We start from the raw sequence: 15744 nt of genomic DNA on the forward strand, positions 1-15744 counted from the left end.
ACAAGTAGGAAAGCTTTTCAAGCGGACTGCGTAATTCTCTCTTTGGGGAATCCTTTATTGGTTCAAGAAATTCTTCTCACAACCAATGAAATTAATAATATGGTGACAGGTATAGAAGTTCTGCCCCTGGGTTATTTCTACCAGCCTGCTACAACTAATAGGTATTTAAATCTGCATCCTCTTACCCAGCCCATTGACCATTCAACCAATAACTTAGAGGTGTCAAATAGATTTGGGCCACTCCAATCCCTAGATGAGAATGATTGACTCCTTGATACTATTGATCAATGTACTGATGAGGAAAGACTAACATCTCAAACCACCCAGGAGAGAACTGCAACACTTCATTCCAGGGAACTCATTATTCACCTGAGCGAGTTACTGAGTGGTGGGGTGCGAATGGATGGATCTCTGCCCAGCAATATTAGTGATGAAAGCATAGTCAGTAGCCCTAGGAGGACAGAGGTTATGGGGCAGGCCTTGAAAAGTCTGGACAACATTAATCCAACAGATACTACCTCCACGGATATCACTGTACTCTTTTGGAATATTGCAGGCTTGCAAACTAAGTTGAATAACTCCATCTGGATAGACTTCATCCGCAGTTTTGAAATCCTATGTTTCCAGGAGACCTGGCTGCTGGATAAAGTCAATATTGACGGGTATAAGACCTACCTTACGGCAGCAATACAGTCAACCCATGGGAGACACAAAGAAGGGATATGTGTTTATATCTCAAATCTACTGGGGGTTTTAGTTTTAAAAATTGAAATTGGTAAAAGCACAATATTTTATCAAATTGTTACTATCTATTTGAATTGTAATATAGCTGTGTCCATAGTACATTTTTATAATAACACAGAGAAGGAACAATTAGGTGATATTGTAAGGTTACTTAGGGGCCTATTAGGTTCCGCCCGCCATCCTCACATAAATGACCCCCCGCCATATTAGTATGGCGGGGGGGACCGCGGCGGACGGAAAGACCGTCCGCCGCTTTTCCAACCCAGTCGTCTTGCAGCCGGGGCGGAAAAGGTTTAATATTACCATGGGCTTAGTTAGATGTCCCTCACCCACCAAAAGGACCCTTGGTGTCATGCTTTATCATAGTGGTCTTCGCACCCCTCTACGGGATGCGGCGTGCTGCGACCTACGACTACGCGGGAGCACTTTTAATAGACTATGTATGGTGCATGTGAGGTTTTTTCTAAGTGAGTGAATGGTGGGTTACATGAAAAAAACGTAAAAAGCACCTGGCTCATGGGACACTGAAAGAACCTTTTATTCGGCCCCCAGGCTGGTACTAGTAAAAGAAGTGAAGTGTGAGGTGTTGATGTCGTGATTATGTACATCACCTCATGTGTGCGCACATGAGGTGATTTAGTCGTAGGTTGCAGCACGCCGCATCCCGTAGAGGGGTGCAAAGACCCCTATGATGAAGCATGACACCAAGGGTCCTTTTGGTGTGTGAGGGGTATTTTAAAAAACACTGAGTGCTCCCGGCCATCGTGAGGAACACTCTCACTTACAAAACCGGGTGGGTTCTTGTTGTTTTCATGAATTAGCCTTGGGAGTACGAATCCAACTATAATACTCTCTCTCCTTCCTCTGTTTGTTTTGTTAGTTAGATGCCCATCACCGCCACGGAAAATCATGCGGTCTTCACTCTGGGGGCCCCCTGCGAGCCCCCAGAGTGAAGGAGAGGGGGGGGGTGCACACAGGGGGTACCTGTGGTACCCCCCTGCATTTGTATTAACAATCGCTTTGTTAATGCAAATGCATTCGTGCATTGTTAGCATTGTGGCGGGCGGTACTAAGAGCACCGCCCGCCACAATGCTAACAATGCAGGATGCGCACGCCACAGTGGCGGGCGCATCCTAATATCCCCCAAGGGACCACCGCCCTTATGGTGGGTGGTCCCAATACCCAATAGGATGGTGGGCGGCCTAATGACCCCCTAAGTGAGGAAATTGACAAATTAGGAGCCTTAAAAGGCCTTGATATGATCACGGTCTGGGGAAGGGATTTTAATGTAAACACATGCACTCAAGCTGTATCTCGGCAGTGAGGGGTAGTGTATGAAGAGAACAAACCAATGACTTATTATGCTCATGCAGATAGGGGTGAGAAGTTTAATGATTTAATGGTCTCATATGATTTGGGTTTCACAAATCTGCTGTGCTCCCCTCCGGTGGATTTTGATTATACATTCATTGGTAGAGGTTGTGAATCTTTAATTGATTTTATAATCGTTCCTAATTGATACATTTAAAACACATTATAATGCGCTGAGCGATCACCTGCCCATAAGTCTAAATATAATCCCACCTACACAGGGCTTTCATTTTAATAGTATTAGTTTTGCATGGTCCCAAAATATTGCCTCAGTCCACCAAAATGGATACTCCACGCGAAGGGGTAGGAAGGACCCGGAGGTGCTCAATAAACAGATCATTACTAAAGCATACGATAACATAGTAGTCTTTTTACAAGACAATGCTGCTTTTGGTGACACTCTGAGGGCATTTGCTCATATCACTACTGGGGTCCAAAACATTCTCACAGCACAGAGTAAGGGAGCACCTATAAAGGAAAAAGGCTGGTTTGATTCTAACTGTACCAAGACATATACAAGGCTGAAAAAACGCTCTCCATAGAATTGCGAGAGATCAGGGGGAGATTAGAGAAAGTAGGAGGTCTTCTAGTCTCGCCAGAAAAGTAAGAAAGGAAGAACTTAAAGATCAAGCATGGGACACTCTTTATGAAGCGTCCCTACGCAAGGACTGCACCTCATTCTGGCAGGCAGTAAATGCCCAGTTTTTCTCGAATAATGATGGAGCTAAGATTGAGGTCGCAATTGATGAAAAATCATGGATGGACTTATTTTCAAATGTATACAGCTGTAAGGAGAAGGCAGGACATTTTTTGGATCCCAAACTTGACCATCAGGAAGATGTTGGTGTTTTTTGCCTATAGAGATGCATATTACACATGAGGAGGTGTTAGCGGCTATCAATGCCAGTAATGGAGGTAAGGCACTGGGTCCCGATGGTGTCCCTATGGATCTATTTAAATCCATCTCAACATTATGGTCCCCATTGTTACCAGGGGTTTTAATAGCTTGCTGTGCAAGGAGTTTTGTTATGTCATGGTCGGAATCAGTGATCATACCGATTTAAAAAAAAGAGGATTGGAACAACCCTACCTGCTACCAACCAATATCTCTCTTAGATGCTTTGGTGAAGGTAGCAGGCAGTATTGTCCTAAATAGACTACAAATATGGACAGAGGATAATACAATTTGAGTGTGGTCCAATATGGTTTTAGACAGCAGTTGGGGACTAATGAGCAGGTTCTAAATCTCAGCCTTTTATTGGGGAAATACACACAAGCGAAGGAAGGCAAGCTCTATGTCGCCTTTGTAGACCTCACGGCCGCATTCGATTGTGGTATTCACAACAGACTGTGGAAAATTCGAACGGATTTAAAAGTTGAACCAAACCTAGTGCAATTTTTAATACAACTATATTCAGTGCCAGCGCAAAGGTAAGGTGAGATACGGGTTAAGAGGAGAATGTATGGTGTCATTCCTCGTGGAGAGGGGTGTGAGACAAGGCTGCGTCCTGGTGCCGTTCCTCTTCTCCTTATATACTAATGCTTTAGAAGAGGAACTGGCGGCTGGGGCGAGAGACCCACCACGGATTAACAATAAGCCGATCGTATATCTTCTCTACACGGATGACGCAGTGCTTATGGCCAGAAGGCAGTTGGGTCTCCAGAGAGCCCTTGCCTTGTATATCAATTTTATGGATATCTGACGCTTAAAACTTAATGTCAAAAAACATTACAATTACATGTGGGAGGGGGTGAAGCAAAGGTAGAAGTTTGTCAGTTGGGAAAGACAGGATAGACTCAACCAGTATGTTCTCTTACCTGGGTGTTTTGTTTGAGCGTACTGGCTCCTGGGGAGCCGCGAGTAAGACTAGGAGTCTCCTTTTTAAGAGGTCAATAGCAGCAGTGATTAGTTTTGCAAACAAAATGGGCAAAAGCCCCCTGAGATTCAGCACAAAATCTATCAGGCCAAGTGCATGAGTATTGGAAAGTTTCGGGCAGGAGTTAGTCGAAAATACCTTTTTAAGATTTATTTTAGCTGACCCACAGAGTTCCCCAGTTTTTAATTGTCATAGTGAACTAGGGATTTAATATATTTTGGAAATGATCAGAATGCAACCTCTTTTACTAGGGCATCTAGTCTGGACATCTACTTGTACAGGATTGAATAGAGATATCATTAAGGACACAATGAAATTGGACCATGTATGTAGGATTAACTGTCTGAATTATATTAGAAAATTCTTATTGGATATTAATCGTTATGATTTTTATAATTCTCCAGAAACCATGAGCTCTATTTCTAGGAAAGATTTTAAACTTCTTTGTATGACACATTTAGAGTCTCTAAGAGCTGCAAAGGAGATGAATAAATGTACGGTGATCCAGCATCAATTGACATTAACAACCTATCGTATCCAGCCCTATTGGGTTTGGTGCATTGGAGGGTACGACAGATACAGATAGGTTTGACTGTTTTCCCAGTCAGGTCAGTTTTCCCTCCCTTAATGATTGGTCCAGAAAATTGTGTCATTGTCCGTGTGATAATATTTCAATGCAATCAACTATTCATGTGAATCTCTTCTGTAAAATATATTCAAATGAAAGAGCTAGATGAATTCTGACTTTTTTAAAACAAGGGGGTTGGAGGCAATGTCGACCGGTCTTTTTATATCTGCAATTAATGGAAAATGTTTATTGTGTGACGATCATGGCTGACCTCTTGAAAAGTATAATGAAAAAAAGAAAGAGTATTATTAGGTAATGGCTACTATTTTTCAAATGCATAAAGTGTATAAATGGTCCAAAACGCTTAGGATGCGCTAGAAAAGTATTGAGAAAATAATAGATGGAAGTTCTTTTAAAGAGAAGTTGTTTAGACAATTTTGTTTAATGTATAGACAAACTTTTATGAATGTTTTAACTGTGGCTTTTAGGAATTTAATATGACTTGTAATCGAGTAAAGTATATTCTGATTCTGATTATGATGCATCCCTACAATTAAAATGGAATTTCTGCTTCATCAAGGGTATGGAGAAAGATTTCTAACATAAATTAATAAATGAAAACCACTCAGTCACGCATGTAATTTCAAACAGTATTACATCAGGATTCAGCACTACAGGACAAGGGACCACAATGATAATTATTTTGTGTAGGTCCTGAACTATGCGGTATTTACCACTCAGTTTCTGCAGGTTCAGAATGAGTGAGTTGCATGTACTCCTCATCAATTCTTTCAGTATTTCTTGCTGAATCATGGACTCAATCCCTGGAGTTACTCCAGCAATTGTTTCAGGGGACACATTATACTGTAGAGTTCTGGGAAATTCAGAATTAGAATTTATCTGTATGCAGACTGACTCAACTCCCTTAATGAGTCCGATATCTTTTCCTGAAAAATCCCACACTTTAACTTTCACTGTGTCTCCAAGGTCTAAAGACAGATCTTAACTTGTCATCATGGGATACATTGTAACAACTGGAGTATGATTGACAATTTTAAATGCCACATCCTCATCGGTTATCTGAAGCTCCACACCTATGGGTGTACAATAAATGGGGCAATTCAACTTGCACAGCAAGTCACTCCTTAACAGATTCACTGGACTTGAATTGCAAAACACAAACCTGTGATTGTCCTCAAAATTCCCTCTCTAGAAGGGATTACTTTGGTAATAAGATTTCTCTTTTGCTGATTAGCGACTCCAACAACTTGGATAGTTCTTCCTGAGACGGGTAAGTTTGTAACTTCCATTGACCTCACAGTAGTACAGGTAGCACCAGTATCAACCAAAAACCACACATTGTAGCCATTTACCTCTCCATTGATTTAATGGCCTCTCTGATCCACCTCTAGGACTATGCCAAGTACCCAATCCTCCTCCCCTCTCAGGTATCGTCAAGTTGACCAATTGGCACTAAAATTGTCAACACTCTCAAACATGGGACAACGCTGATACGGATCACTTCCCTGAAAAAAATTCTTGTTTACATTTGTAACCTGATTTGAAACAAACCTGGGACCAGCTTCAGCTTGCTGTGGCATCAGGGGTTGCGGAACCTGCATCACTGGGACTTGGGGTACATTAAAAGTTTGAAGTCTTGGTGTACATACATTCAGCAAAGGATTGATACCTTGTTGAGGCACAACCCCTATGTTCTGTCCTTGATTTTCTGGGTTAAGACAACATTTTCGCTTCCAGTGCTCCCAACTATTACAGTAGTGGCATGGCCTGGACTTCTTCAATGTAGCCACAGCAAGTCCAGTAATAAGGTCAATGGGAACTCCTTTTCCTCTACCTCCTACCGTGAGAAGTAAATTAACCTCCACTCTCTGTGACAGGGACTTCCTGTTGATATACTACTTGTATGGAAGGTGCATGTGCAAAAAATGGTGGACTTTGACTTTCTCTCTGTGCTGCTTTCTTCTGTGCCACCATAAATTTCACTTTCAAGTTTTTCTGCTTCATTTCAATTTCATCATTGCAGTATTTTGTGTTCCACAAAGTTTAATTCACTGATTTAGTTTTCCAGCATGTCAAATGCTGCTGTATCATCATACTAATCTCAGCTCTCAATCCTGTCACAAACGTTGACATCAATTGTTCCATATCCTTGGGTTCCAATATATCCATGCCAATATACTGCTTAAACGCCTGTAAAAATCTCCCATAGTAAGCATTGATCATTACCTTTGGTTCCTGACTTGTGAGATCAATCTTAACCCAATCAACATCCTTGGGTGACACCTTCGAATTCAGCCATGTCATTGTTTGATTGTGCTTCCTCATTGTGATATCTGAAGGGCCATTAGTCAACTGATCTCCCTCTGGCTCCCTCTCAGGCAATTCTATAGCTTTTTTACATTCCTTTCACACATCACTCAGAACCACAATGGCAAACAGAGTATTCAAATCAGTCAACAAAACCTTCAACATCTTTACAAACCACTCAACTTGCTTGTACCAATCTACAGGCTTATCTTTCATCTTAGGGAAATCATTTGTGAATACTACACAATCACTTCGACTACTACTGCTCCACTAGGCATGTCTCAGAAAGGTAAAATCTTAATTCCTATTTCTTCATCTCCCGAAGGAGATGGTTTCCAAAGCATTCTCTTTGGGCTTTTCTTCCTTGACCATTTGATTTCCCACTTTTCCAATGCTCTCAAATCCGAATGCTTTGAATCTGTTCAATATTAGCATTTTTAGCCTCGTGTTTTCCAGGTCTTGATCTAAGAAACTAAGCCGATATTTTTTTGTAAAGCTTTAGACAGTTCTAAATCTACTGTGTATTTCTGAACCAATTCAGACAATTTCTCATGAGCCTGTCTCACTCTTCAAGTAACATCCTTACTCATAAACAAAAGCTCATTTGGCTGATAAGTATCTATCCGAGTTAACTCAAGGTTTCCATTTATAATTTCTTCAAATTCAAGTTTTAACTTTACTACATCTACCAAATTTACTCTTAAAGTTGACTGAATCGTCTCTTGACTTATTTCCGTACTCTGAGTATCATGTGAAGAACATTACATTCTCTTAAAGGAACATTGCATTATCTTAACCACTCTAGATTCAGAACTGTCAGTATATGTGTCATCTCAGGTGCTTGGTACTCTGTTCTAACCTTAGGCTTGCTCTTATGTACATTCAAAGGTGTTTCCATTACAAGGGAACTTAAATCAGCCAATCCCACAAATGGCATTAGAGGTCCAAATACTCCTTGACTCATTGATGAATCCACACTCGCAGCACAAGGAGAATTCTCATTTAGGGAAACTAAGGGAGGAAACTTCACACTAGGTCTAGTTGGATCCTTCCCTGGGGTCTTGTCTAATTTGAAACAGGAATGTCACTTGTGACATACTCTGTGACACTAGGATTGTATATCAGGACTACAGGTACAATTGTGAGTGGAAAGGTAAGAACATCAGGTATATTTGGGGCTGTAGAGACATTTGAGGCTATAAAGTGACTGAGTATTAAAGTCCCTGAATTATGTCCTACCGTATTCTTATTTATTTTCATAAAGGTGCCCCCACTTCATTAGAACTCATATTCATTGGTGCAGTAGCAACCTCTACATTTCTGCCAATCATTAAACTTCCACTTTCTCTTACTCGTGTTTCATTATATGGAGGTGGAGTCTCCAACAACAAGACATCTAAGAGATCATCACTAGAGTTGTTTCATCAGTTTCAGCTCCCTCAGCTACTTCTTCAAACCCATCTTGTTGGACTTGACCCTTTTTGCAGGGTTATCCCCAAACTTTTTGCTTCTTGCTCCTATTTTTTCCTGACCTGTTGTTGTTGGCTTTGGGATTCTGGGCACTTTACCACTGCTAATGAGTGCTAAATTGCATATGCTCTCTGTGTAAATTATTATCATGATTGGTTATCCCAGATTGGCATATTTGATTTACTGGTGAGTCCCTAGTAAGGTGCCAGGGCTTGTAAATCAAATGCTACTAGTGGACCATCAGCACTGATTGAGCCACCCACATGAGTAGCCCTGAAAAGTTATCTCAGACCTGCCACTGCAGTGTCTGTGCGCAGTTTTAAACTGTGCACCCACTTGCCAGGCCCTAACCTTCCCTTTTCATACATGTAAGACACCCCTATGGAGGGACCAAGGTACCCCCATGGGCAGGGTGCAGTGTATGTGAAAAGTTAGACATGTACTTGTGAGTGGGACATGTCCTGATAGTGAAAGACTGCCAATTTCATTTTTCACTATAGAAAGGCTATCTGTCCCATAGGATTGAATGGGAAATACTTTGTAACATCTTGTAAGTATAACTACCCATTGGGACAAGATAGAGAAATAAAATTTAGGCTCTCTGAACTCAAAATTGAATAACACAACGTTTGGTAAAGATTGTTTTTAAATTGTGTGTTTGAAAATGCCGCTTTTAGAAAGTACAGAGAGACGCCATACGGTCTGGTTTTTTGTGAACTTTAAAGCAATCTGAGCCACTGCAGACAAAACAAGCTGTGGAATGGCCTCAAATAAAATATCCGATATCACCGACATGGCAAAAATGGCCCCATGAAAGCTCAACTAAGCTTCCATTTACCACCAACAAGAATAACTACTGCATTGGTAGAAGTATAACCCGATTGGCGCAAATCGTGATACTTACATTATAACTTGCATCTCTTCGCCTGCAACACACAAATTGCTTACTCAAATCGATCAGATAAACCAGTACACACCCTGAAGAGAATCCCATAAGCCACCCTGGGAATTGAAAGGCATTACGTAACATGGGGTCTGTCGTATTTGATTACATTTTTCCACCCAGTTGAAATGCTTTTTAATTTTCTCACTACTGCCAGCCGCCTAGAGCCAAACCCCTTGTTGCTATTACCTTAGAAAGTAGGCATTTTCTTGTTTAACCATTCTGTCTGCCTCTGCCTGTTTGTGGATTGACTGTCTGGTTTTGGAGTGACTGAGACTGGGGATATGCTTTCACTGTAGACAGCCACTGGGGAGGGGTTGAGGTGTGCCTGGCCCTTCCTGGGTGACTCAGACCTGAGCTGATTGGGGCTTGGGTTCATTTAGAGGAGAGGGAGGATATTTCCTTGCACCTGAATAGGGCCTGCCTCCCTTTTACAATGCTGTCTCCACACCCTGTGGTCATACGGTACCTGTGAGGACAGAACTGGTTTGGAATGGGCTCAGAGATCCTTGCGCAAAGAGAACAAAGACAAAATGGCATATAATTAGTAGTCCTTAAACCTCTGAACTTTAGATCACTTCTGGACTCAAGAGGAACCTTTGCCAAGGAGAAGAGATGAAGAGCTGTGAGGAGGAGTACTGCCCCTTTGCTGTGTGCTGTGTGGGGTTGGCCCACAGTTGCTATTTCTGCCAAGGAAAGGAAAAAGACTGGAACTTTGCTGTGAAACTGCTGAAGAAGATCTTCAATGGTCTGTGTGTGCTGGCCTCCTGGTCTGAAGTCTCAGGGACACAAAGACTTCACCCCAGGTCCCCTGAACTTTGCTGCTGAGAGTTCCGACCTGCCAGGAGGTGCCTATTCTAGTTGTGGCCTCTGGAGGTTGTTTCTGCTGTTGGGAGTGGGAAGAACCCTGAAGAACTGAAGAAATCGATGCATCGCTCTTCTTGTGGTTGTTTTTCTGGATGCAGCAGCGCTGTGTGAGAAGAATCTCCATGCATCACTGCACCGCTGCCGAGATGACACAGCGCCTGTCGTGGCTGCAAGAACCAATGCATTGTAGGAATGCGGCTCAAGAAACCAACGCAGTGGCGCTTGTTGCCGCCACATTAATTGTCGATGCAGCCTGGATTTCCATGCATCGCACCTATGCAGCAAGTTTTTCTGATGCATCACCCACATACCAGAACCGTCGTGGACTCCACGAATCACTTCCCCCTACAGTCTGGATTTGAGGCATCACTTCTCCTGCGTGCAGCAGAACTGTTGCATCGCCTCCCCTAGGACTCAGGAACTGATGCATCTCTTTGTTTCTTGAGGCTTGTATGTGTAAATGTAAATGTTCCCATCTCAGTGGCAGTTTGGCCTTGGGAATTTCGACGCATCTACAGGTACGTTGTGTAGAATCACGCATCCATAGTTTTCTACGGACCCAGTTACTTGAAACCTTTGAAAAGTCATATTCTCATTACATGCATGTTGGATTTTTGCCGTTTTTGTCTTGTTGAGTTTAGATAAAGATACCTTATTTTTCCTAAACTGGTGTGGTGTCCATATGTGGTATTATAACTATATTACAGTGTGTTTTAAGTACAAATACTTTCCACATTGCCTTTGGGATAAGTCTGTCTGCTCGTGCCAAGCTACCCAGGGGATGAGCAGGGGTTATCCAAAGTGTGTACCCCCTTATCCTGCCTAGAAGCAAGGGTCCCTATTTGGACAAAGGTGCCTACCTCTGTCAAATAGAGACCCCCATTTCTAACACATCTTCTTGCACTTTCTTCTTCCTTCCTTCTCAAACTCTTCAACCAATAATGCTGGATATAGTTTTGCTCATTCTATCATGACCGTCCTCCACCTTTTTTGTTCTGCATCCCATCTTGCATCTGCAATTGTATATATTGTCCCTCTAGCTCTTTCTTGATACCTCTCTTTCTCACTAGTTGTGTAGAACGTTCCCAAGCATTACGCGCTTCAACTTGCAGGTATAGGCTGTGGTTTGATTTCATACAGAATTAGCTTAAGATTTTCATTAATGTATATGTTAAATGTACCATAGCGAGAAAACGCTAATGCACCCTCTTTTTCTTGATCGACACAATGTGACTAAACCAACCATTAACAGCACAGCTTCCCACCAACCGACCAATTCCAGTGCGGCACAATGTGATGTTGATCTCACTCCTCGCAGCAGTTCACCCTCCTTTTCAATTTTCACAAATGCACTCTTTCAACTTGACTCATACAACCAAATATAATACAATTGTCTGCTTCATTAAATAAAGCAACAGAATGTTTTCACACAAGAAAGATTCATCAAACGCACATTCAAGTGAAACTTCGACCTGCTGGGAATCACCCTGATCAGTACAGCATTCCCCTTGCACAGGATCCACTTGCACTCTCCAAACACACAAAAGAAGAGGCCCTATCTTGATTGGGCTGCCAAAGATGTCTCATGACAAACCCGACAAACCTCAAGCAGACAAATATAATACGGTGCCTTCTATGAATATTAATAATATCCTGGTATCTTAGGCCACAACGGACCTGTTAACACATTTACCACATTAAACACCACTTTCACAGGACTTCACACTACCTCTGCCTGACATCACACAACTGTTACAGCATCTCAAGCTAGGTACAAGACAAACGCACACAACCCTATTGATACTCACTCCTCTACTGCTATTTAAAACTACCAGTAGACACTGGAACTCTCCCAATTCTTCAAATCCCATCATAGACTTCAGGACTGGAATCAACCTGGAACACTGCCTCTTTTCAGGCCACACAAAATTCGCCTGGTATTGGCATGCAAAATTGTTTGAGGGTTGCAATATGTGCACATGGTGTAATCCAGATTCAACTGCAAATTCATTTGGGTCAAAATTGACACTACCAAGCAGCTGACAATACGCTATTAACGTTTGCGATATTATTTATCTTAGCTTCCATTTAGCGTGTAGTTCACCTTCTTCAGCACCACTAGGGGATTTACCAGGCGGCGAGAATTACACCAAAATCATGCCAAGTCATACTCAAGGGTCATGATTAAGAATGGTGCTTTAACGGAGTGGATTGGGCAGGATAAGAAGATTGAAATGTCTGCAACTCCTGTCTATAATGCATGAGGTTACCTAATTCCTTATTTAGGCTACACTAAAGAATGCTAAACTAAATCCCAATTAGATCCTTAAAGTAGAAAAGGTGTCAGCACGGAAAACTTCAGTAGAAGTTTCCAAAAGTCATATATTGCATAGCTTGAAGCCACACAATGAGAACAAAACAAAGAGTACAGACAGAGGTCCAAGCCTCTCCTAACCTATAGAAATCTCAGCAAAACTCTGCTGCTAAGTCACAAAACATTGCCCAGTTATGCCCTCTGGGACCCTCCTAAATCATTGTCAAAGGTCCAATTAGAGAACACCCTCAAACAATATTCTCTTTGGCAAACACACTCATGATTCTCCTTTCTTTTAATGTACATTTCGAAAAAAAACAGTTGCATCTCTTAATTGATCCATATATTTGAAGACAACAAACTTGGAATTGTCCTTTTTTGGCCGTAAATTCAGCCTTCACACTTCCTTATCTGTTTCACACAAAAAGCCTTTCTCCATTCATTAGGTCATTGTACCAGGCATCTGGAGAGAAAAGAAAAACACTTCACCCATGAAAAACATTCACATTGAGGGTTAAACACTGTGAAACCCAACTGCTTGAGGCCTTTGGTCAAGTTTACAAAATCAAGACTGCAATACAAGTTATAACTGAATAAATGCTAATACATAATTAGTCACATTATATAATTAAATGCATTTCTCCTGAATATATGTTCCATTATGTGAGAAAAAGAGAACATCTTTGTGTAAATGAATATAAACTGCAGCTTGATCTCACTATGAGAAAAGCATTAGAGAATACACATATATAAAGGTCGTGATTACATAGCATGCCCACTTCGCATGTAGCTTTAAGCGAACTTTTCTCTGTTGGATTACATTACATTTTCACAAATACAAAATGCCTTAATATACATATGTGGCTAAACCAGTAATAATAAGGGCAGAGTCAATGATATGCTGCTCCAATGACATGACTAGGGCCTAAGCCATGGTGGGGCATTACCTGCTGATAATTACAAATAAATTAATCTGAATTAATAATAAAGCAAGCTTAGGCAAAGCATATGCATTTGACATGTGCACTGCATACTGCTGACTTTTGCAATGCTTGTTTGAGTACTGAGATTAGCGCATTCAGCCTCGTGTAAAAATGAGGGCTACAAAAAAAGAAACTTGAGGGCCATATGTAGGTAAATACTATTTACTGATTCTAAAATACAGTTTTTTACCGATTCGGCATTTCAGAATCAGTAAATGGTATGTAGGTATTGATTCAGTAATTTTAAACGAATCGGTAAAATTCTGTAAACACCGATTCGGTATTTACCGATTCGGTATTCCCCATTCATTCCTATGGGCCTGGAGGCCCATAGGAATGAATGGGAATTACTGATTTGGTAAATACTGAATCAGTAATAGGAGGAAGACTTAAAAGGGTGGCAGGGTGTCACATTGACACCCTGTTGCACCCCTGAAAATTGCATGGGTGCACATGTGGCACACTAACGAGCCATAAGGGCATGTATGTCTGTCACATGGCACTTTAGGAAAAGCACAAATTTGCTTTTTCACAGGTTTTCGATATATACCACAAACTTGTAGTTGGTGGTAAATAACGAATCTTTAGATGAAACATGCACTCACTTGAGTGCTCCCTACATTACGGATTCGGTAATTTACCGAATCGGTATTTAAGAACTTGGCAATTTACCTATTCTTTAAATTACCGATTCGGTAAATTACCGAATCCTTAAATTTGGCCCCTACATCTCAATAGCCTAATACCGGTCGGTAACAGCCTAAATTCGGTAATTTTGGCCGTTACCGACCAGTATTGTTCTACCTACATCTGGCCCTGAGTTCTTTACAGTAGTGTCCATTTTTCAGATGCTTTTTATGGGGTTCGCTCAACAGGCTGTAAAATAGCGGATGTATGACGTTACAACGCAGGCTATTACAACGCCTGCCTTTACAACGCGGTTTTTACATCTCATACCTTTACAACGCATAGCGCTTAGAGGTGCTGGATAGTGAAAAGTTTAATTTTCTATTCCAACTCCAGTCCCCATGGACAATAGGGAAGGTGTTGGATAAAAAATTAAACGTATTCCCTATCCTAGAGCGCCCCCCAGCGCAATGCGTTGTAATGGTTTGCGTTGTAATGACCGCGTTGTAATGGTAGTGCGTTGTAAAAGTTTCGTTGTAAAGGTTGTTCACCTAAAATAGCCCTTCATGCATTTCAACAGAGGAGGAAGGACACTTCTAAACAGCCAATAAAATAACAGTCATACTGAAAATACCGTGTGAGCTCATCCAAGATTTGATTGACAAAGTCACAAGCCAATGGCTAAAGGTTTGATGGCAAAAGAAAATAAATGGTTGAACAATCATCCAAAGGCTCTTTAAGTAAGTACAGTGCAGAATGTTTCTACTGCGTCACACACAGCAAACCTAAAAATCGTTATAAACTTTCTAACAACCAATGAACACAGGAAACGTCGGGACAGTTTATCTAAGCCTTAGCCAAAGTACATATCTTTCCTCCCATAAGCCCAAGACCAGCAACAATGCTTTTGACAGTAGCATTATGTCCGACACAGTCCACAGATTATCCTGGGTTGAATGAGATTTACTGAAGAATATTTGTATTTCAGATAGTCATGTAAGGAGAGTGTGATGTGGCCCTCTGTTAAAATTCTCGGTCTCTTGGAGGAAAAATCCAAGTTTATGAACAGAATTTAGGGCAGAGATACTATTTACTGGTCACAAAATAGTGATCACAAATATCTACCTTTATTTGGGCAGCCAGTACCGATTTGTACTAATAGGTAGTATTTTTCAAAAATGCGAATGATAGTGTGCTGCAATTCAACCTGTCTCATGAATATTAATAAGGTAGGTTGTAAATTGTGACACTCTATGATTGGAAACCATTACAGAGATGGTGGCCTTGCTGGGACCAACAGACCATCATGTCTGTGATTGCCTTTCAATAAAGATTTTTTTTCTTTAAATGCAGTGTGTTTTCCTTAAAGAGAACATGACCACCTTTAAAGATAACAGATAACTTTATCTTGCTTGTTTAAAAGTTGGCAACCGTCCCGTGGACCACTGCTTATTCTTCAACATTTTTTTTTCTACATTCACAAAGGAGAAGGAGACCCAAGAGGACCCCTTCCCTTTTGCAAAGTCATTACCACCTCCTTTGAGATATTTGTAAAATATTAATGTTTTGTGAGAGGAAAAAAGCACTAACTCAAGAAACATTGGGGTAAATTAATTCACGTACTCCATCTGTGCTGAACCAGAGAAACCTA

This window comes from Lissotriton vulgaris, chromosome 7, assembly GCF_964263255.1.
Source record: "Lissotriton vulgaris chromosome 7, aLisVul1.2, whole genome shotgun sequence".
NCBI classification, from domain to species: domain Eukaryota; kingdom Metazoa; phylum Chordata; class Amphibia; order Caudata; family Salamandridae; genus Lissotriton; species Lissotriton vulgaris.